The following is a 25,433-nucleotide window of genomic DNA, read 5'->3' on the forward strand; positions in this document are numbered from 1 at the left end:
CTGTCATCAAAACAGATTCAGTTTTGAAACATGAAATTTCTCATTTTCATATGAACGTCTACTCCCATCACATCTGTCAATATTCACATCTCACACAGTCTTAGGCAGCTCATAACAGAACCAGGGGGCCATGCATGTGTTAAATGTTAATTTTTAAATATTCCACAAGATCCAGAGAATACCAGCCCTGTGTACCTCTTCTCCAGTACTAAATAACATCTACCATCCTCCACACCATGTAATCACCCTACATTTGTGCTGTTTGCTAAATAGTCCATATCGTCTGAAGGTGTTTCCTCAGCCCACAATCATCAATGAGCTCTCCCACTGGCAATACATATTCTAGAATGCAGCCGCAATTATATGAGCATGACAATGGAATAAGAACAGCTTACACATTGAACACAGACTTTATTCCCAGTTACTGATGGGTTCTAAGCTACTGGACAGAGTGCTGCTTTGGAGTCACTACTCAGTTTTGAGATAAGCATGAGCAAATAGATAATGAAGGATAAAGTTGAAGAAATAGGTCATCAGAAGGAACTGACTTCACAGAAGGAGGCCATGTGTTATAACCAAATACTCAACTTAGTTTCTCATGGAGAATGATGGACTGGGCATTGGTGGACATAGTATAAGCCAAGTAATTTGTGGATTTGACCTTATTATTGGAGCATCACACAATGGAGAGCAGGGATGCTGGTTGGTTATATGGTCTCTGTGACTGATGTAGCATGGGGCATACTGCTCATGATCTATGAATGGTGGATGCCATGCACACGAGACTGAATCTCTCTTATTTGCACTTGATAATAGAACACACACTGTGTCCACATGAACTCTGATTATCATGGGTCATTTCAATTCTTTACCTTCACATCTAACTGTTGATCTTCTGATATTTTCTGCTGACATCATTTCTAAAGGTGTTCTAACAAATAACTCATTGACACTGTCCTGGGACCAATCTGCCCAACATTGCTTTCTCCCATGAGCCTCAATACCTAGGGATATGAGTTGATGTCATAGGACCTGAGGCTGAGATGTGCTCAGATTATTTTCCAGCCCAAGTTTTTTTTTTTTACCTCTGCTGTGGACGTCACCTGCAGAGCCCTAGGTCAGAAAGTGTTTGACATTTCTCCAGGGTAGTGGAGCCACCTGGAGAGCAACGCATCTCATTCACATAAGTGATCTCTTCAGTGGGCAGCAGACATAAAAGCAGATGTGTATACATGGTTATCCATTTGATAAACTAGTGTGCATCCACAGACCACACTACTGGCTTAGAGATTTGGAAGCAGGACCTGATGCTCACTCTGTATTTCTTCTTCTGGATCCTGAACATCCCCCTCCTCATGTCCAACCTCATTCATCCCAAGTGCTTTTGGAGAATGAAGCAGAATGAAGACAAGCCTGGAGAGGTGGTGCCAGGTTGTATCTTTTACCTTATTGCAGGGCAGAGCAGTGTAGTGCAGGCGGACTTGAAAGAGTATCTCAGATTTACCCTGGATGTGCTGTAAGTGTGTTTGCATTTTTCATATAAATGTCATGATATATAATGCATAATAGGTATGTGAATGGGCAGAGCAATGCTGGGAGCTTCCGTCCTTTTCTCCCAATCTTTTGTCCAAGATCCGATGCAAAATATGTTTTGATATTTAATAATCATTGTTTTCCCACTATCAAGCTGAGACTTTTTTTTTTCTAATTAGCCTCCATTTACAAGGCAGAAAGCCAAGTTGAAAACAGCATTCTTTACTTTGTTCTATCATAGGCAGCCTTCCTTTTCACAGGTGCCATTGTGAGGTGTCCAGTGGTGTCCTAAGATAAGAAACTCCAGACGACTACAATGAGTTCAGTAGTCATAAGACTCATTCAAGTCTCTTCCAGAGTCTGCTAATGTCACATGTATCAGTGTGTGACTCCTAGTACAGGGTCTCTAATATTTGTGCCACTACTCACTGGGGAGAGTATCCATGTATCCATTTAGTTAAGCTTTCAGGTATTATGCACAGGATCACTCCACAACTCTGAAGCTGTGAGGAGAAGGATGTATGAGATCTGTCTACTGTCAAATACTTGGGTGTGTCCTTTGCCCTTCCCTAACTTGAACACATGCACAGTCACAGGCTTTTAGGGATTACAAAGGCCAGATCTATCTCTATCTTCAAAGTCAAAAAGGGAACGTCTGCATTTCAAATGTTGTGTTTTCATTATGAAAACACTAGGACATCACTTATAGTGTTGACTGCTTACTCCCCTTCTCACTTACTATAGTGGCAGGAGCTGCCGGTGGTAGCTGTCAATATTTGATAACTGGGATGGAGAGGCTACACATTGGGTGTTCTCTGCTACTATAAATGATGTATGTGTCTGATGTTTTAAGTCTAAATAATTTATTCTCTGATAATTACATTTACCTCTATTCTTTTTCTTGTTTCTATTTTTGTTAAGGATTTTTTTATTGATTTTACATACCAACCACGTATCTCCCTCTCTTCCCTCCTCTCATCATTCCAGCTTTCTCCACTCCCCAAACCACTATTCATTCCCTTCTCAATAAGGTGTCCTCCATGGGGAAAGAGCAGAGCCTGGTACATTCAGTAGAGGCAGGTCCAAGGCCCTTTCTCTGCATCAAGGCTATGAAAGGTGTTCCATCTTAGGTAGTGTGCTTCAAAAGAAACCTTCTGCACCAGGGATGGATCTTATTCCAACTGCAAGGGGGGCCCTTAATCAGATCAAGCTACACAACTGTCTCCCTTATGCATGGGGCCTAGTCCAGTCCCATGCAGGCTCCACAGCTGTTGGGCAAAGTTCATTAGGTCCCACTAGTTTTGTGTGGTTTTCTCTGTAGGTTTCCCTATCATGATCTTGATGCCCCTTGCTCATAGAATCCCTCTTCTCTCTCTTTGACTGAAGTCCTGGAGCTTGGCCTGGTGCTTGGCTGTGGATCTCCACAAGTGCTTTCATTAGTTACTGGATGAATGCTTTATGATGACGAATAGGTATTCACCGATGTTATCACTGGGGTAAGCCAATTCAGGCATCCTCTCCACTATTACTAGTAGTCTAAGCTGAGGTATTCTTGTGGAATCCTGGGAACTATCCTAGTACTCAGTTTCTAACTATCCCTATGATGTCTCCCTTTATCATGGTATCTCTTTCATTGCTGTCCCACTCCATCCCAATTCCAGTTTAACCACCCCATTCCCTTATGATCTGTCAATTAATTTTTTGCTTTAAAAATATTGAGTACATACATATGTGTGTGTGTGTGTGTGTGTGTGTGTGTGTGTGTGTGTAAGATTAGCCCATCCACTAATGATATATTCAGTCTTCATTATTTTAAAGTTTTCATTATTGATGTCCTTCAAGTTTTTATTAAGTTTATTTTACCATACTTGTGAGGCAATTGCGAATGTAGTTTCCTTAATTTCTTTCTTAGCAAATGTGTTCTTTGCATATAGGGAAGTAACTGACTTTTGTGGTAATTTTGTATTCTGTCATTTTGATGTAAATATTTTCTTTGAAGTGTTTAGGATCTCAAATATGGAAGCCTATTGTTTGCTTCTCTTTTGTTCTTTGATACAAAAAGAGGTTGAATTTTTGTCCCAAGTATTTTTGGCATCTTGTCAGATGACACTGTGATTCATTTCTTAAGCCATTTATGCAATACGTTACATGTATAGATTTCCTTATCCTGATCCATTGTTGCATCTCTGAAAAGAAGCCTATGATCATTGTGAATGATTTAATCTAAGGTGTTCTTTAATTGGTTTTAAAAGTACTATATTAAGAATCTACAAATAGATGGTCATGATGAAGCATGTCTGTAATCCCAGCATTGTGGTGGCAGATATACACAGTCTCTGGTGAGTTAAAGACCAACCTTGTCTATATAGTCAATTCCAGGATAGTCAGGGAGACATACCTGACACTGTCTCAAAAAGATATGAGTGTTTTATTAAATGATCATACAAATTTTGTTTTGTATAAATCTTGTTTTGACATCAGACTGACATTGCCATCATATCTATATGTAGATAGCACTTTAACCATTTCTGCTGAATGGAATAATTTAATTGCTTAATAGCATTGGTGTTGGTTATTGGAAGATTTATTTGCATCTGGTAGTGACTACTACTAGTCTGGTGGGTTTTTGTTAGGAAGAGGGTTTTTTATTACTGTTTCAATCTCAATCCTTACAGTAGACTTGCTTAAGGTGTTTGCCATATCTTGGTTTAATTTTTCTACCAGATACCTAAAGAAAATGCAACCAGAATGTCATTCAAACAATTCTCAGAAATTGAAAGGAAAGTAATAGAAACAATGATATTTTAAAAATGGTTTCTGTGCTCAATGCATGAGTTGGGTGTTTGAAACCTGGGGCTTATGCAGAGACACTTGGCTCAGCCTGGGAGGAGGGGACTGGACCTGCCTAGACTGAGTCTACCAGGTTGATGTCAATCCTCGGGGGAGTCTTTGCCCTTAAGGAGATGGGAATGGGGGTGGGCTGGGGGGGAGGGGAGGGGGTGGAAGGGGGAAGAACAAGGGAATCCGTGGCTGATATGTAGAACTAAATTATATTGTAAAATAAAAATAAAAAAACCTCAGTATGTCCCTGACACTAAAACCAGATAAGGAATCATCAAAACAGAATAATAGAAAAGGCAATTATAGGCAAATATCACGGATGTACTTAAACCAATATTCTCCAGAAAATACATGCAATCCAAATTCAAGTATGTATCAGCAAGATCCACTGTGGAGTAGTTGGCTTCATACCAGGGTTGGAAAGATGGTTTAACATCAAAACTCAGCGAATGTCACAGATAGCTTTAGCAAACAAGGCAGACATTACATGATCACTTCAACAGATGCAGAAAAGGCATCTGACAACTACAGTATCCCTGAAACATTAGGGATAGAAGGGTAATGTCTCAATGGGATGAAGGTTGCACAGGACAATCCCACATCCAGCATTACATCAAATGGAAGACAACTGAGAACCTTCCCTAAAAACACCAAAGGAGGAAAGACACCCATTCATATATTACAAAAGTAAGTATTGCTCATTTTCCGCTAAATCAAGAAGCCCAGAAAAAAGAATGGAATGAATCAAGAAATGAAGTCAAACTTTTTCACCAGCAGATGGTATGAAATTGTACATGAGGTGGTCAACACACTCTGAGTGTGTCTTAGACCTAATGAATACCATCAGGAAAAGAGGAGAATAGAAAATCAAGATACAAAATATCATTTTGTGTACAAGGAATGATGATATTGAGAAAGAAGTCAAGAAAGCAATGACAGGAACAATAACTTCCCACAATAAAATACCTGAGAATAAATTCAAACAAGTCAAGGGTCTTCATGGTGAAGATGTTGTAACAGTGAGGAAAGAAAGAGGAGTCAATAGAAGATAAAACTATCTGACATGTTGATGGGTTGGCACAAACAGTATTGTACATTAATACTTGGTTACATTATGAAAATAATCTAAGATTCTATGCAATCTCCATCAAAATTCCATTGAAACATAACTAAAAAATAGGCAAAACCATCCAAAACTTCCCATAAAAATCAGATTCCAGATAGATCAAGCAAAGATGAAGAAAGGAAACAATGCTGGAGATATAACAATGTGTGTGTTCCATTTATAACCTAGGGCAATAGTAACAGAGGATCACGGTGCTAATTGTATATTATATAAATATTTCAAGAAAGCAAAATGGAAAACTTATAATTCAGTTCCATGGGTATAGTCACCTGAGATTTGAAAAAGTTTTCAGCAACAAGCAGTGAAGATTCAGTCTACTCAACAAATATGGTTAGGAAACTGAACATTAAGGATTGGTATCTCAAATGCATATGAGCATCAAGCAAATAATAGCCAAATTTAAAATGTGGTAAATTATTAATCAGTGAGATCTCAGAAGATTAAACACAAATGTCTGAACATCACTTAAAGAAATCATCCTTAGCCATCTCAGAAATGCAAATAAAACTATTTAGAAAATTCCTCTTATATCAGTCAGAGTGGCCAAGATTAATAATACAAATGACAGCACATGCTGGTGAGGATTCCAGGCGTGGGGAAAATTATCGATTGCTTGTGTGGGTAAAAACATGTGCAGCCACTATGGAAACCAGTGTGACAATTCCTCATGAGGTTGTGAATCTATCTACTTCAAGATCCAGCAATATTATTCTTGGAAACATACTCAAAGAATTTTGCATCTTGCTGCACAGACACTTGTTCATCATTTTCATTCTTGTTCCATTTATAACAGTTGGAAATTGTAAGCATCCTAGAAGCTCATGAACTAAGGAATGGATAATTATATCATAGTACATTTGAATTATAAGGGGTTATTTTTCAGTTGTAATAATTTTTTTAAAAATAGGAATTCCTGAACATTGCCAGAGACCTACAGTCAGACCCTGTTCTATGTTTGGGGAATCCTACAGGAGAGAGAGAGAGAGAGAGAGAGAGAGAGAGAGAGAGAGAGAGAGAGAGAAACAGAGACAGAGACAGAGACAGAGACAGAGAACAAGGAGCGTGGGAGCCAGAGTGATCAAGGACATCACAAGAAAACCCACAGAAAATCTAACCTGGGATCATAGGGGCTCACAGAGCCTGAACCAACAACAGGGAGCCTGCACAATAGTGACCAAGGTGTTCTGCATATATGTAACAGTTTTGTAGCTTCATCTTCTTGTGGGACTTCTTACAGTGGGAACATGGTTTATCTCTGACACTGCTGGCATTGTGACTCTACTTTTTATCCTGGGCAGCCTTAATGCAAGGGAAGGGGCTTAGTCTTCCTGATACTTGATATGGCATAATTTGTTGATAAGCATTGGAGGCCTGACCCTTTCTGAATATAAAAGTAGGAGGAATGCATAGGGGTAAGGAAGGTACTGTGATGAGGGATGCTAGCAGAAATTGTGGTCAGGATATAAAATAATACAGAAACTTTTAAAAAGGAATTCCAGAAATCCACATGTAATTATAAGAACTAGTGAAAATCACCTTGAGGAATGTACCTAAGAACCAAAAAAAAAAGACAAATATATGTTTTCTTTAACATGTGACTATTAGCTTCTAAAACTTTGATATTCATGCTACCATCTGAATAACCACAGAAGTAAATATATAGTAAGGGACAGGGGGAGGAGAGGATCTAACATGAAGAGGAAAATGGAACACATTGTTATGGAGAGACACAGGGCAAACTAGATTTAGAAGATTAAATAAGGAGTGAATGGCAGAGAATGGTAAATGTGGTGTGTTTAGAAGGACAACTCACACTCAAGGCCAGTTGAAAACTATTTGGAAACCAGCTACTTGGAAGGTTCCTAAAGTATTTACACATGTGAAGGAAATCTAAATAGAATTACCAAATAAAGTGGGGACTAGTGCCCCAGCTAGACATTTTCTGCACCAAATATTTATCTAAGCTGGGAACAGGTTACATATCTTGGTGAGGGCATCCATGAAAACTACCAAACATCATTTGCTATTCCCAAGGCTATGAATTACTCCACACAAGTTTCTGGTAAAGCTTTATTTCAAAACACACCACTTACTATTTCATTGAACATGGAGAAGTCAAGCTGGAAAGCCTTCACCATCACTGACTTGCATTCATGATACTGGAAGGTATTCTGCATTCTACCAGAGGAGAATTGTAACTACCAATCCAGCTACAGACTTTGTAATCTATAAGTGACCTGCCTACATGATACATAAGTACAAAAATGGAATAAATATTAGGGGTTTAACCAATCAATGTCTGACTGGATTTAAAGTCCACTCCATGAAATGGAACTCGACCTGACATGGATAAAGATTCCCAGAACCTCAGTGTATATATATCAAAGTCATAGGGGGAAATATAGTACTATTATTCTGTTTAAGGAACTCAGAAACAAAAAGAATACTAATGATATTCTGCTATACTCATTGATCAGTGCATCACTCAGCTCTCATCAGAGATGTTTCTTGTAGTCAATGGGAACTATCCCAGAAATCCACAACTGCACAGTGTGTGCAGAGAGTGAGGAACTCTGGAGCACATTGTCTTCAGTGAGTTGTCTCATCAATTCCTTAAACTCAAGGCTCAGAGATCTATGTGGAAGAGGAGACAGACAGAATTATGAGTCAAAGGTGATGGATAACTCCAAGGAAGCATTGTCTTCCAGACACAATGGCACTGATGAGTATATAAGCTCACCCAACTGTGTGAGCATGCCAAGACCTGTTGTGGTTCAAATGGTACAAGTTCAAATGATGTCTAATAATTGTGAGGAGCAAGTGGACACCACATCTCACCCCTAAAAAAGAAGCTATGTGAAACTTCTACCTGCTTTGAAAAGGAAAATCTGTTTTCTCCAGTGGAGTCTCACTGAGTACATTATTAGACACAATTTAGGACCAGTCCCATGCACAGGAGTGTTTCCATAACACAAAATGGAAAGAAAGGATTTTTTTGTAGACTTTTTGTCTTAATTTTCTTCCCTTGGTCTTCTTTGTGTATTCGTTTCTTTTTCATTTTTTATAATTATTACTATATTTTTATTTATTTATTTTCTTGATTTTACATTCCACCCAAAGGTTCCTCTCCCTTCCCTCTTTCTAGGTCCACCCTCCTTTATCCTCCAACCTCACCACATCCAATACTCCTTCACTGTTATTCTTTAGATACAGGCAGGAATCCCATGGATATCAGTGAGTCCTGGTATATCAAGATGCTTTGAGAGCAGGCACCCATTTTTCCACCAAGGTTGGATGTAGATGTAACAATCTTATTAAATAAGAAACAGAGCCAAATGGAGAGTTAAAAGCCCAAGAGGTCAGAGCAGTAGCTAAGAGCTGAGACTAAAAACCCTTTCTTACACTTGACTGCCACTGCTGTCCTTCCCCTCAGCAAGAGACCTCCTTCCTGTGTATCTGTCTTTTTATTGACTTTCTGTTCTGCCTTCTCATTGGTTGTAAACCCAACCACATGACTTCCTCATTACTGCCTGTCTATACAGACATCCAGGTCTTCCATGGTTGGTATTGAGATTAATGGTGTGTGTGTGTCCATGCTGGCTGTATCCTTGAACACACAGAGATCTGTCTGTATTGTGATTAGCATTAAAGGTGTATGCCAACACAGTCTGGCTCTTGCTATGTGTTGCTATTAGCGCTGATACCAAGGCAACTTTATTTATTAACATACAAATAAAATCACATTTCAGCACATGTAAAATATCAGTATATTTCCCCCTTCCTATTGAAATAAAAAGAAAAAAGGAAAAAAGTTATAACTAATATAAGAAAAACTATATACAAAAATACAATAACTATATACCATATATACAAGCAATAAATACCTAAACAATGTCTAGTACATTTGCATTTGACCAATTCAGAGAAAGTAATTCCATTACCTCTCCTATTTTGGTAAGTTCAAAATGTACCTGATTCACTTTCGATCCTAACTTATATTACTAACAGAACTATCTTATAATGTCTTTCAAATTTATACACTTAGTCTTCAGAGAGTTTATTTTCTAAAATTCTTAACAAGGAAAACTATAACTATCTAAACTTTAACTATCACTATCTAATCTTCAACTCCCTCAAAGACTTAAGAAGTAAATACTACATAACAAAAATAAAAACAGGAAGTGCACGCAAGCAGCTTCCAAAAAATGTGAGTTGACAGAAACAGGCAGCTGCCTGGACAGTTACCCCAGGTTTCTCCACAGTGTTGGGGCATCATCTTCAGCCTATATGCTTAGCATATCTGACAGACTCATTTGTGAACTATGATGTTCACAGGGTCAACAGTTTGACCTCATATTTGCTGAGAGCAGTCCATGTTCCAAAAACACGTGAATTCCACTAGTGTCATGTCATGATTCAGGATTTTAAATTCTGGAAATTGTTGATGTTTTTTGTATACAGCTGTCCATTCTTCTTCAATGTGTGGGGGGTGGGCTTCATCTCGCCATCTCCTTCTTCTCCAAATGCCTCTATTAAATGCCAGTCTATTATTGAGAGGCATGAACTTAGTTACTCTTCAAGAATAACTGTTTCAGCTGCTCTTCCACTGCACATCAGAAGTCATTAGTCCACTGACTGTTCAGCTGCCTTCAAAGAAAAGTGCACTGTGCCTTTTCCGGATTGCAAAGGCCACTTCAAGTATGGTGCCATATTGTCCTGGTCTCAGAAGATGCCCTTTGTTAAAGCCACAACCACACTTGTTTTGGCAAGAATCAGTAGTCCTCTGTTTCATGTCCTGTCTGTCCATTTTGCTTGTTTGTCAGCAGTTGATTCGAGGATACTTTGTTGTTCAGTGTCTAACTTTTGCCACAATGATAGTTAACTCTATATGCAGTTTCTTCAATGCCCATATTTTCTCTGAAGTAGGTTTGTACTTCCAGGAGCCAACATGTCTCATAGTCAATAACAAAATAAAAAATTTTTAAGTTACTAAAACACTTTAAATGCCATAATCTGTAGATCTCTGAAGGGTTTGAAGATGACCTTTCTGTTTAAAATATATCTGCTTGATTTTGAAAACACACCTAATGTGACTACAAGTTTGATTGTAATGTCTAACTACTAACTTTCACTTTTTTATATCCTAATAGTTGGTAATAATTAATATTCAAGGATCAACAAACTGTATTACATTGTTAAATGAATGATATAAGTACAGTATCTTGAACAAGATTAGAAATATACATATAGCATTTTCTAACAATTTCAATCTCAATATATATAATTTGTATACAATATAAAAATCCAATCCCATGTAAATTATTTAAAACTAGTAATTGTCTTTTTTTAAAACAAGAACCTTAAAATTAATCTCTTTTGCTTAGGCCTTTTCCTAACCCTTAACAACAACTTGCAATCAACCCTACTAAACAATGGAAATTATCCCAGACCCAAAATGCATTTAAAGACCAATAAGCCACCTGCCCCACACCACCTCTTTGGGAATGTGGGCTTCATATTCTAAAAATTGCTTCTTGCTGGATATGGGCGAAGATATCTTTATTCTGAAAAGAAAAGTTTTGGATTAATTGTCAAATTCTAGGAAAGGTAGCTATATCCTTTTGTTGTCCAGTTTGAGCATAATGCCAAAGTTCAAGGCTCATCTCAAGTCCTTATTCAAGTCATCAATGAAACTGGATCATCTCGGCTAGCCATCTCAAAATTTCTCTGAGCCGTTTATTGCTCAAAGCTCATCTGTAGATGATGTTTGTCAGCTTAGTGGTATTATTTTTGACCATGTGGAATTGTTGTGGGGCCCCATCTTCTTCCCGGAGACTTCAGTTGATGTTAGGCCTGGCTGTGATTTCCTGCAGAAAACTGATAAGAGACTCGAACATAAAGACATGTATAGGTAGCTAGCTGAAGCCCCTTTTATAGAATTAGTATAATATATGACTATTATTAGTATCTTAACAAAGTTTAATATGAATATATAAATATAAATCTTGTAAATTTTGATATAAAATTCATACTTTAAAAAAAGTTTAAAGAATCAGAATAGAATCAAAGAATTGAGATTAATAGTAATAGAATAGTCCCTTAATTAATTTGGTTTTTCTCCTGTCCCCTATCAGAAGACGGTTCCTTCTTCTGGCATGTGACAGAGAGTTTGCATTTTCCTTTTAGCAACATGCTTGAGTTTAAAGAAGGAGAGAGCCATTAACCAACTCCAAAGCCAGCTGTAAATTTTAATTGAACTGGAACTACAAGAAGACCAATATTGTTAAATGTCTTTAGAGAAAAACAGAAACATTTAGGAAGAGTTATTAAATTTTATACATGATATACCAATAGATCATTTTGCTCTTTTTCTTGGGACAGATAATTTTTCCTTTTTCTTCAGTTATCTCATTTGTCCAGTGTTCTTCATCTTCCTTAGCCTTCATTATCCTGAAAGACAAAAACAAAAACCTTTCCCCAAGACTAATTTTGGGGATGTTCCTTTTTGGCAAGTTATTATCTGATTAAATTAAAAGGCATGTATTAATGGTATAAGTTAGTTTAAATTGGATGGTTATGCTGGTTGATGAACTATCACCTCTAATTAAAAGGTCTCTCTTGTTCAAATCGAACCTTTATCAATTTTGATGGGATCCACAGCATATCTTCTCCTGTAGAAACAAAAGCAAAACCTCATCCCCAACGTAACACATATCCTGGCTTCCATTCTGAGGTCAGCACATCTTTAAAATATATAGGCTGATTTAATTCTGTAGTTTTTTTTCTATTATCCAATGTCTCTCTGCAGCTGTTTTTCCTTTCTCATTAGCACTGAGAAAACTCAAAGTTAATAGAGCATATGCAGTCTATTTCTGGGGGTTTTGTTACCCCTTTCTGTTTATTTAGCATATCCTTTAGAGTTCTATCTGATCTTTCTATTACTACTTGGTCTGTAGGATTATTGCTGAAATTATTAAGGCCACTCCACATAGTCAAAAGGATATTTATTTAATGGTGTAACTTACAAATTAAGGGATACGTAGGTTGCGGGGTCTGGGGAAGGTGTATAGCAATTCAGCCATGTTCTCTGGAGCTCTGCTCGGTCCACCTCCATCATTCAGGGTCCTGGAACAGAGAAAGAGCTCTCCCATTCAGCTCTGGCATCTCCAGGCACCTCCCCTGTCCCTGCCTTGTAGGCATGACAATTGCCAGAGTCTCAATGGGGCTTGGAACTTCCAGATCAAAGCAGGAATGGCTACCCACTACATAGGATTATGTGGTAAGCTGTAATATGCTTTATATTGTAATAAGCATGAAACGGTTTCATTTTAACAGAGACATATGATGGGGCATTGTCAGTTTTAATTTGTGCAGGTATACCCATGATGGCTATAACTTCTAGCAAATGAGTGATTATAAAATCAGTTTTTTCAGAACTCAAAGCAGTTGCCCATTGAAATCCTGAATAAGTATCAATGGTGTGGTGTACATATTTCAATTTTCCAAATTCTACAAAGTGAAACACGTCCATCTGCCATATTTCTTTCCTCTGAATACCCTTTGTGTTACATCCTGCTGGTAACAGCGTTTGATTGTAAAAGGAACAAGTATGACATTTCCTTACAATTTCCTTGGCTTGTTGCCAGGTTATGGAAAAACCTTTTCTAAAACTTTAATATTGACATATTTTTTAATGAAATTCTGAGGCCTCGAGCACATTTCCTATCAATAAGTTATCAATCTCATCATCACCTTGTGCTAGAGGGCCTGGCAGACCAGTATGGGATTGAATATGAGTTATATATGAAGCATGACTCCTTATCCTGATTGTATTGTGTAACTGAATAAATAGTGAACTTAATTCTGACTCATCAGGAATAATTTCTGCAGTTTCAATAGGTAATACCACTTTTTAGCATACTGAGACTCAGTAATATGTTGAGAGGTGCTAAAAAAATCCATTAAGACCAACAGAATAGCATACAATTCTGATTTTTGAACTGAATTATAAGGACTTTGAACCACTTTCCTTAAATTTTATGATTTGTAACCTGTCTTTCCTTGTTTGTTTGCATCTGTATAAAATGTATGAACTCTGGATATGGGTTTATCCCATACAATTCAAGGAAAAATCCAATCAGCTCTCTTTATAAGATCAACTCTATCACTTTTGGGATATTTGCTGTTAATTTTTCCCAAAAAATTACTGCAAACTCTATGCCAACTTTCACTTTCTGTCCATAACATTTCAATGTCTTCCTTAATTAAAGGTACAAAAATTTCTGTTGAGTCTATTCCTGCGAATTGACAAAGTCTCACTTTTCCTTTCAAAATTAAATCTGAGATTTTTTCCACATAAATTTTTAATTTTTTTATTTGGTAAAAATAACCATTCCAATATAATATCTTCCCTTTGCATTAATATTCCTGTAGGAGAATGACTAGAGGGTAAAATAACCAAAGTGCAATCCAGGTTTGGATGAATACAATCCACGTGTCCTTCATGTACTTTCTTTTCTGCCAAGGCCAATTCTTTCTCAGCTTCAGGTGATAATTCTCTTGGACTATTTAAGTCCTAGTCACCTTCTAAGGTTTTGAACAAATTATAAAGTTCATCATATTTTACCACAACAATAATTCGTAGATGGGAAATGTCTCCAAATAATCTTTGAGAGTCATTAAGAGTCTATAATCAATCTCTCCTAATTTGCACCTTTTGGGGTCTAATTTTTTGTAGACCTATTTTATGTACTAAATAATTAATAGAATGTCCTCTTTCTATCTTTATAGGAGCAATATGTAATCCCCAGCAAGACAATTTTTTTTTACTTCTTCCAACATTCCTTCTAATGTATCTGCATTTGAGTCGGCTAGTAAATATCATCCATATAACGATAAATTATAGATTTAGAAAAATTTTTTAACCTATCACTTCCAATGACTGTAGTACAAAATATTGGCACAGAGTTGGGCTATTCAACATTCCCTGTGGGAAGACCCTCCATTGATATCTGTTAATTGGTTGAGAATTATTATAAGTAGGCACTGTGAAAGCAAATCTTTCTCTGTCTTTTTCTTGTAAGGGTATTGAAAAGACACAGTCTTTTAAATCAATAACTGTAGGAGGCAATCCTTTTGGTGATATAGTAGACAAAGGAATTCCAGATTGTAGAGAGCCCATTGGCTGAATTACTTTGTTAATTGGTCGAAGGTCTGTTACTATTCCCCATTTTCCAGATTTCTTTTTATTAACAAATGCAGGAGAATTCCAAGGACTGGTTGCTTCTTCAATAAGCTGAGCATTTAACTGTCCTTCTACCAGCTTTTCTAAAGCCTGGAGTTTCTCTGTTGTTAAAGGCCATTGATGAACCCATACAGACTTACCTGTTAACTATATTAAAGGTGTCTTTGGAAGATCATCATTTGTTGTATTTTGTTCTTGCATAATATGGATGGCTGGTGACCACCCATTAGAACAATATCTTCTAAAATTTCTCTCAGAAACATGTGTGAGTTTATGATTTGTTTCTGAGGTTGGAAGGATGTTAATATGAGTATTCCATTGTTGCAACAGGTCTCGACCCCACAGGTTCATAGATATGTGAGCCACATATGGTTTTAATTTTCCTCTCTGTCCTTCTGGACCTATACATTTGAACCATCTTGCACTCTGTTTCACTTGCAATAATGTTCCAATCCCTAACAGGTGAATGTTTACCTCCTGAAGAGGCCAAGTTGAACGCCAAAATTCTGATGCAATTATGGTAATGTCAGCACCTATGTCCACCAGACCAGACAACAAAACATCATTTATTTTTATTGTTAATTTTGGTCCTTGTTCATTTATAGAAGTTTGCCCAAAAATTTCTTCATGGTTTCTCCTGAATTTTCTGTTTTCTCTGTCTCAGTTGTTCCATTACCCCGAGCAACCTGGTTTATTCCAATAGGCATTGGGCTATTTCATTGCTCTGAGTAGGAGTTTCCTCTATGACTGCAGGAAAGGACTGAGCTGGATTTGCTGTTGTTGCCTGCCTGAGGCTCCTCTGGGATTACCCGAAGACTGAGGCAAAGTATTACCTTGCCTGGCCCTTGTTGATCTACATTCATTGGTCCAGTGTTTTCCCTTACCACAACTTCTGCATAATCCAGAAGGAAGGGGAATTCTGTTGCCATTGTTTCTTGAAGAAACATTGTTTCTAGGAATGCCTTGTTTACAGTCCCTTTTCAAATGTCCTTGCTTTCCACATACAAACCATCTGACATTCCTCAAACCTCTTGAAATTGCTTCTCCTATCCACATATCATCATTGTCATGAGTCTCAACATTAAACATGTCCCTAATCCAATCTTCCAAGGGTGCATATCTTGCCTTTAACAGCCTGATTATTCTCTTGCATGCTGCATTCAAGTTCTCAAAAGGCAAACATTTAATTATTATCTAGCTAGCTTCTGAATTCGATACCATTCTTTTTAGTGCTGAAATCGGTCTTTGTAAGAAATCCATGAAGGATTATTTTGAGCCCTGTATGACTGTTTTAAACGACTCAGTTTTCTTTCCTGTTTCCTCAACTCTGTCCCATGCATTCAAGGCTGCCATTTGACATAGAATTAGGGTTTGGACATCATATGAACATTTTGTTTGTATTGCAGCATATTGGCCTTCTTCAACAAACTGAGCCTGAGACATTTCTGTACCTTTAGCCCTCCATTGATTTTCTATGTTTTTAGCTTCCTCTTTGAACCACATTTGCCAGTGTAGCTGTGCCCCAGGTTCCAGAACAGCATTTACCAGCTCTCTCCAGTCCTGTGGTATAATCTTATTATAACTTGACCAGGAGTTTAACATTTGCTTTACAAATGGGAAATACATGCCATAAGATACTATTGGTCTGCTAGGCTGAGGTAGGCCCAGGCAGGAAGCTGGGCCCACTGAGGTGGGAAATCTGGTGGCCAAGTCAAGCCAACCAAGTAGTTTTTAATGAATTCTTACCACGTGGGCACCAAATGTAGGTATAACAGTCTTATTAAATAAGAAACACAGAGACAAATGCAGAGTTAAAATCCCAAGAGGTCAGAGCAGTAGCTAAGAGCTGAGACTAAAAACCCTTTCTTACCCTTGACTGCCACTGCTGTCCTTCCCCTCAGAAAGAGACCTCCTTCCTGTGTATCTATCTTTTTATTGACTTTCTGTTCTGCCTTCTCATTGGCTGTAAACCAAACCACATGACCTCCTCATCACTGCCTGTCTATACAGACCTCCAGGTTTTCTATGGTTGGTATTGAGATTAAAGGCATGTGTCTCCATGCTGGCTGTATCCTTGAACACACAGAGATCTATCTGTATTATGATCGGGATTAAAGGTGTGTGCCACCACAGCCTGGCTCTTGCTATGGCTTTCTATTAGCTCTGACCCGAGGCAACTTTATTTATTAACATATAAATAAAATCACATTATAGTGTAGCTTGAGAATTTCTCTCAAGCTCCCACCAAGTCCTGGCAGTCCAACAGCCCACTTATAAAATAAACATGCAGACGCTTATATTATTTAATGTGTGTGGCCTAATGGCTCAGGCTTCTAGCTATCCAGTTCTTACATCTTAAATTAATCCATTTCTATAAATCTATACCTTGCCACGTGGCTTGTGGCTTACCAATTTCTTCACATGCTGCTTGTCCTGATGGTGGCTGGCAGTGTCTCCTCCCACCGTCCTGTTCTCTCAGTTCTCCTCTCTGTTATTCCCACCTATACTTCCTGCCTGGCCACTGGCCAATCAGTGTTTTATTTACTGACCAATCAGAGCATATGACATACAGACTATCCCACAGCACTTCCTCATTTCTTTTTTTTAAGGAAGTTTTTAACTTTTACAATGCCAGCTTGTTATATTTGGGAATTTGGGTTTAGCTTCTCTTACTACTTCCTGCTGGAGGGGGGCACTGTATCTTATGGGGACACAAAGAAAACTTTAGGATTTTGGAGTAGCCTGCAAGAATGTATTGTCTGAGCCTGTTGCCTTGAATCTCATCTGAATATGGATTATCTGGGCCATGGTGTCATCGGAGATCTTTCACTGGGTCTTGGATGTTCAAACCTGATGTATCTTAATCTGGAACAAATCCATAGCCTCTCGCTTTCTGTGGAAAAAAAAGCAGAGCCTCCTTTCCAAAGTAACATATCCTTACATCCAAATTTTGAAGTCAAGGTACCTTTAAAATATACATTTTGATAGAACTCAACAACTTTTGCAATCTAATGTTTTTCTTCAGTAACGAATATCAAAGAGAACATAATCCAGATTCTCAGTGTGGTAGCCATCTTTATGTGGCTTATTTTTTATATTATCTTGAGCCTATTGCTTTATACTGCAGCATTATAAGACTGAAATGGCGCTGTGGTTGCTGGCTTTGCCCACTTCAACTTCCGAACATGGAGGTGGTATGTTTTCTGCCAGCTCTGGGAGACATCAGCTCTTAGAAATAGTGGGTCTATACTTCTATCAAAGCAGCATGTAGACCAGAAACCTCTTTTTGTTTTGTACTAGCAAAGGCTGAATCCTCCACGCAGCTTAATGTGCCACTTGCAGAGACCTCATTCCTGCCAAACTGCAGGTAGAGCGCACATACCAGGAACCCGCCATAGTAGATAGTAGGTCAAACACACAGGCTGCAGCTAATTTGAAAGAGACAACTAGGAACTGTTTATAGCTCCGTTTTAGAATCTTTTTACTCGGGTCTTGGGTGGAAACTCTTGCCAACACATTGGGCACCATTTTTAGCTGGAGTTTTCTCCAGTCCGGCCTGATCCAAAGACAGGACAAATCTCTATCACCCACCAGTCCTGCAGCCACTCAGACCCAACTGAACAAACACACAGAGACTTATATTATTTAAACTGTTTGGCCTAATGGCTCAGGCTTCTAGCTATCCAGTTCTTACATCCTAAATTAATCCATTTCTATAAATCTATACCTTGCCCTGTGGCCTATGGCTTACAGGCATCTTCACATGATGCTTGTCCTGTTGGTGGCTGGCAGTATCTCCTCCCACCTTCCTGTTCGCTCTATTCTCCTCTCAGTTATTCCCGCCTATACTTCCTGCCTGGCCACTGGCCAACCAGTGTTTTATTTATTGACCAATCAGAGCATTTGACAAACAGATTATCTCACGGCATTATAGGACAAATAAAATATCACCATGGTTGGATCAGGAAGTCCAACAGGAGAAAGGGGTCCCAAAAGCAGGCATCAGAGTCAGAGACATCCTCTTGCTGTGTAATGAAAACCAATTTACACAACTGTAACATACAGGCAGAGAGTCTAGGTCAATCCTATATAAGCTCCCGGGTTGTCCTTTTACTCTCTATGAGCCCTTCTGAGTCCAGATTAGTTGATTCTGTGGGTTTTCATGTGGTGCTCTTTACACCACTGGGTCTTACAATCCTTCCTCTCCCTCTTCTGCAGTAGTCTCCATGCTCGGCTCAAAGTTTGGCTGTTACAGTTTGTCCAACCTATAAGGTATGTTGGGGTAAATGTGGTGTAGAAATTGAGAGAGTGACCAACAGATGACTGGCACACCTGGAGACCCATTCCATGAGAGGAAATCCCCCTTGAGGACCAGGACTCAGAATCAGGATATCCCAGACAATTAGGATAGAACTAAACATGAACAGGGGAAAAAGCCGTTTCCTTTTTCCTAATGATTCCTAATGATATTCCTTTATACTCATAAACTGATATCTAAACCCGTTGTCATAAGAGACACTGTACACAGCAACATATGGAAAGAGATGTCTATTTGGTTTTTGATTATTATTTTAATTTTCATTTTTTTTATTTTTTTATTTTTTTCTTTACAGAGCCAAGAACCAAATCCAAGGCCTTGCACGTGCTAAGCAAGTGCTCTACCACTAAGCTGAATCCCTAAACCCCCTTGTGATGTTCTCTTCACATTTTTCTCCCCTTTTCGGTTTTGTTTTTAAAGAAAAATAGAAAAAAAATATAAAGGTAGGTAGGTAGGTAGTTGAGGAGGACCCAGAAGAAATTGAGAGAAGAGAAAAACATTATCAAAATACCCTCTAGGAAAAAAATTCAATTTATGAGTAGGCTCTCCCCCCATATAAAAATGGAGAAGACACAGTCTACTAAAGAAATGCTAGTGGAAAAAGTGCCAACCAGGGGTTGAAAGGAAGTATCTCCCAACCATTTTCCTGTTCCAAAATCAAGTCCAAATGGATCAAAAACATTATTTTATTTTACAATACTATTCAGTTCTACATAACAGCCACAGATTCCCTTGTTCTCTCCCTTCCTGCCCCCCTCCCCTTCGCCCCAGCCCACCTCCCATTCCCACCTACTCCAGATCAAGTTCTCCGCGGAGGACTGATATCGACCTGATAGACTCAGTTCAGGCAGGTCGAGTCCCCTCCTCCCAGATTGAGCCAAGCGACCCTGCATAAGTCCCAGGTTTCAAATAGCTAACTCATGCAACGAGCACAGGAACTGGTACTACTGCCCAGATGCCTCCCAAACAGATCAAGCCAATCAACTGTCTCACCTATTCAGAGGGCCTGATCCAGTTGGGGGCCCCTCAGTCTTTGGTTCATAGTTCATGTGTTTCCATTCGTTTGACTATTTGTCCCTGTGCTTAATCCAAACTTGGTTTCAACAATTCTCACTCATATAAACCCTCCTCTTTCTCACTAGTTAGACTCCCAGCACTCCACCCGGGGGCCTAGCCCTGGATGTCTGCATTCAGAATCCTCAGTCCTTGGATGGGGTTTCTGGCAGAACTATTAGGGTGTTTGGCCATCCCATCACCAGAGTAGGTGCATCCCGGCTGTCTCTCGAGCATTGCCAGCAGTCTGTTGTAGGGGTATCTTTGTGGATTTCTGTGGGCCTCTTTAGCACTTTCTTTCTTCCTTTTCTCATGTGGTCTTCATTTACCATGGTCTCCTATTCCTTGTTCTCCCTCTCTGTAATTGATCCAGCTGGGATCTCCCACTCTCTTTCCCTCGACCCTTGCCCTTTATTGCTCCCACTCATGTCCAGGCTGTTCATGTATATCTCATTTACTTCTCCATCATTGGTTGATCTCCATGTATTTCTTGGAGTCCTGTTTTCCAGGTAGCCTGCCTGGTGATGTGAGTAGCAGTCCAGTCATCCTTGTTCCACATCTAGTATACTCCTATGAGTGAGTACATACCATATTTGTCTTTCTGAGTCTGGGTTACCTCATTCAGGATGATTTTTTCTAGATCCATCCATTTGCCTGCAAACCACATGATGTCATTGTTTTTTCTCTGCTGAGTAGTATTCCATTGTGTACATGTGCCACAATTTATTTATCCGTTCTTCAGTTGAAGGGCATCTAGGTTGTTTCCAGGTTTTGGCTATTACAAACAATGCTGATATAAACATAGCTGAGCAAGTGCTCTTGTGGTATGATTGAGCATTACTTGGGTATATGCCCAACAGTGGTATAGCTGGATCTTGGGGGAAAATGATTCCCAATTTTCTAAGAAGGTGCCATATTGATTTCCAAAGTGGTTGTACAAGCTTGCATTCCCACCAGCAGTGGAGGAGAGTTACCCTAGTTCCACATCCTCTCCAGCATAAAGTGTCTTCAGTGTTTTTGATCTTAGCCATTCTGACAGGCATAAGGTGGTATCACAGAGTTGCTTTGATTTGCATTTCCCTGATGATTAGGGATGTTGAGCAATTCCTTAAATGTCTTTCAGCCATTTGAGTTTCTTCTGTTGAGAATTCTGTTTAGTTCTATAGCCCATTTCTTAATTGGACTGTGGGTCATTTGGATGTCTAATTTCTTGAGTTCCTTATATATTCTGGATATCAGTCCTCTGTCACATGTGGGGTTCGTGAAGACCTTTTCCCATTCTGTAGGCTGTCGCTTTGCCTTGTTGACTGTATCCTTTGCTCTACAAAAGCTTCTCAGTTTCAAGTGGTCCCATTGATTGATTGTTTGTCTCAGTGTCTGTGCTACTGGTGTTATATTTAGGAAGTGATCTCCTATGCCAATGCATTCAAGACTACTTCCTACTTTCTCTTCTAGCAGGTTCAGAGTAGCTGGATTTATGTTGAGGTCCTTGATCCACTTGGACTTAAGTTTTGTGCACGGTGACGGATATGGATCTATTTGCTGCCTTCTACACATTGATATCCAGTTATGCCAGCACCATTTGTTGAAGATGCTTTCTTTTTTCCATTGTACACTTTTGGCTTCTTTGTCAAAAATTATATGTTCATAGTTGTATGGGTTAATTTCAGGGTCTTCAGTTCGATTCCATTGGTCCACATGTCGGTTTTTATGCCAATACCAAGCTGTTTTTATTACTGTAGCTCTATAGTAGAGCTTGAAGTCAGGGATTGTGATGCCTCCAGAGGTTGCTTTACTGTACAGGATTCTTTTGGCTATCCTGGTTTTTTTGTTTTTCCATATGAAGTTGAGTATTATTCTTTCCAGGTCTGTGAAGAATTGTGTTGGTGTTTTGATGGGGATTGCATTGAATCTGTAGATTGCCTTTGGTAAAATTGCCATTTTTACTATGTTGGTCCTGCCTATCCATGAGCATGGGAGATCTTTCCATTTTCTGAAATCTTCTATTTCATTTTTCAGGGACTTAAAGTTCTTGTCATATAGGTCCTTCACTTACTTGGTTAGTGTTATTCCAAGGTTTTTTTATGTCATTTGTGGCTATTGTAAAGGGTGATGTATCTGTGATTTCCTTCTCAGCTTCTTTGTCCATTGTATATAGGAGGGCTACTGAGTTTTTTGAGTTGATCTTGTATCCTGCTATGTTGCTGAAGGTGTTTATAAGCTTTATTAGTTCCTGTGTGGAATCTTTGGGGTCACTCAAGTATACTATCATGTCATCTGCAAATAGGGGAAGATTGACTTCTTCCTTTCTAATTTGTATCCCCTTAATCTCCTTATGTTGTCTTATTTCTCTGGCTAGAACTTCAAGTACTATATTGAATAAGTATGGGGAGAGTGGACAGCCTTGCCTCGATCCTGATTTTAGTAGAATTGCTTTGAGTTTCCCTCCATTTAATTTGATGTTGGCTGTTGGCTTTCTGTAAATTGCCTTTATTATGTTTAGGTAAGTTCCCTGTATTCCTGATGGCTCCAAGACTTTTATCATGAAGGGGTGTTGAATTTTGTCAAATGCCTTTTCTGTATCTAGTGAGATTATCATGTGGTTTTTTTCTTTGAGTTTGTTTATATGGTGTATTACATTGATGGACTTTCGTATGTTGAACCACCCTTGCATCCCTGAGATGAAGCCTACTTGATCATGGTGGATAATTGTTTTGATGTGTTCTTGGAGTCTGTTTGCGAGTACTTTATTGAGTATTTTTGCATCTATATTCATGAGGGAGATCAGTCTGTAGTTCTCTTTCTTTGTTGTATCCTTGTTTGGTTTAGGAATCAGGGTAATTGGAGCCCCATAGAAGGAGTTTGGTAATGTTCCTTCCGTTTCTCTTATGTGGAACAATTTAGAGAGTATTGGTATTAACTCTTCTTTGAAGATCTGGTAGAATTCTGCAGTGAAACCATCCGTTGCTGGGCTTTTTTTGGTTGGGAGACTTTTAATGACTGTTTCTATTTCCTTAGGCATTATGTATTATTAAATATTTTATCTGGTCTTGATTTAACTTAGGCATATGGTACCTATACAGAAAATTGTCCATTTCTTTTAGGTTTTCCAGTTTTGTGGAGTAGAGGTTTTTGAAATATGACCTGATAATTCTCTGGATTTCCTCAATGTCTGTAGTTATGTCCCCCTTTTCATTTCTGATTTTGTGGATTTGGATTCTCTCTCTCTGTCTTTTGGTTAGTTTGGATATGGGCTTGTCTATCTTGTTGATTTTCTCAAAGAACAAACTCTTTGTTTCATTAATTTTTTGTATTGTTCTCTTAGTTTCTATTTTATTGATTTCACCTCTAACAGTCTTAAGAAACAAGTGGGTGTAGCCATCCTGATATCCAACAAAATAGACTTCAAACTAAAATCAATCAAAAGAGATCAATAAGGGCATTACATACTCATCACAGGAAAGATGCACCAAGATGAAGTTTCAATTCTGAACATTTATGCCCCAAACAATAGTGCTTAACAGCACACCTGAAAGCTCTAGAACACGAAGAAGCAAAGTCTCTCAGGAAGAATAGATACCAGGAAATTATCAAAGTGAGAGGTGAAATTAATAAATTAGAAACTAAGAGAATAATACAAATAAATAATGCAACAAAGAGTTGGTTCTTTGAGAAAATCAACAAGATAGACAAGCCCTTATCCAAACTAACCAAAAGACAGAGAGAGAATCCAAATCAACAAAATCAGAAATGAAAAGGAGGACATAACAGACATTGAGGATCAAAAATTTTAGTGTAAGTCTAGAAAGCATGAATCTGATAAAGAAAACATGGAGAAAACATCTAAATATATAGAATAACTCAGGAAATAAGACCACATTTTAACAAGTGTGATTGCATAAAACTAGTTTTGTTTGCATTCAAAAATGCTATGAGCATGTTAAGAGGCAGTCCATACAAATGGAATAATATCTACTGGCTGTACTAGACTAATGAATATCTAGAATATAGAAAGTAGTACTAAACTGGGGCTGTAGACATGAGTCATCAGTTAAGAACACTTGCTGATCTGTCAAAGGATCTGAGTTCAGTTTCAACCACCCATGTTGGCAGGCACCTCAAAACCACTTAAATTTCCAGCTCTGCAGGATCCATCTTCCTCTTCTGGTCCCCAGGAAAACTGCATTCTCAAGCTTCCTACAAATACACATATATATCATTTATCAAATGTGCATCCAGTATTTAAAATGCCAAGATGAAATTCTCTGTCAAAGTGGACAAGAACTGTAGCAGGAATCTTAAAAGTTCTTATTAATAAAATCAAACCCGAGGCCAGTTATTGGGGTCCATGCTGATAGATCAGAGACATAACAAGCCACAGCTAACCTCACCTGGTCAACTTCTCAGCTGGTCTTGTTTCCTCCGACTGGAAGCTTCTATGTCCTCATCCCAATGGCTCTCAGCTGAACTGCTGTTGCAAAGCCTGAAGCTTAACCAGCCACATGCTTAACCAGCCAAATGCTTCTAGTTTCTGGTCCTCACGCCTTATATATCTTTCTGCTTTCTACAACCACTCCCTAGGATTAAAGGCTGGCTTTCTGGGATTAAAGGCCTGTGTCACCATGCTTGGCTTTTTCCAATGTGGCCTTGAACTCAGAGAGATCCAGAGGAATTTCTATCTCTGGAATGCTAGGATTAAAGGTGTGTGCTATCACTGCCTAACTAGTGGCTTTTCTGCTCTCTGACCTCAGATAAGTTTATTAAGGTACACGATATTTTGGGGAACACAATATCACCACAAAGAACACATTTCTCATTTTTGTGACATCCACTCTCATCAGCTGTTTAGGTTTTTTTCAAGCTCTCAAGCATCTCCTGTTTTTCCAACCTTACAACACAGTGGAATTTGTCAAGCTATATCTGAAAATGACATTGAATGCATGATAATCCTATTATTAACTACAAAGCATTCATCTATAGAGCCTTATCCATACTAAATCCTGTGCCTTTATTTTTAGAATACCATCTGAAAACTACAAGTTTGCTCTGCCTTTGGCTTTTGCTGTGGAAGAAGTCAACAGGAGTCTATATCTTCTACCAAATGTGTCTCTCGTGTTTTACTTCTTCACAGACCATTATCATGATAAACACGCATTTCAAAAATTCATATATGTTACTACCAAAGGGCTTAGACCTCTTGTTAACTACATCTGTAAACGTAAGATCAAATGTCGTATAATGATTACAGGACCAATGTTAGCACCATCCATGAGCCTGGCACAATTTTTTGAGCTCTACAAATATCCACAGGTGAGGTT

The 25,433-nt window shown here is 38.5% G+C and overlaps 2 pseudogenes; one reads left to right on the forward strand and one right to left on the reverse strand.

Moving 5' to 3' along the window:
• Window positions 1–25,433, reverse strand: part of LOC143266768 (vomeronasal type-2 receptor 116-like) — a 76,738-nt pseudogene that overhangs the window by 24,682 nt on the left and 26,623 nt on the right.
• LOC143266781 (vomeronasal type-2 receptor 116-like) overlaps window positions 1–25,433 on the forward strand; it is a 59,847-nt pseudogene that overhangs the window by 21,808 nt on the left and 12,606 nt on the right.

Source organism: Peromyscus maniculatus, chromosome 1 (genome assembly GCF_049852395.1).
Source record: "Peromyscus maniculatus bairdii isolate BWxNUB_F1_BW_parent chromosome 1, HU_Pman_BW_mat_3.1, whole genome shotgun sequence".
Lineage (NCBI taxonomy): Eukaryota > Metazoa > Chordata > Mammalia > Rodentia > Cricetidae > Peromyscus > Peromyscus maniculatus.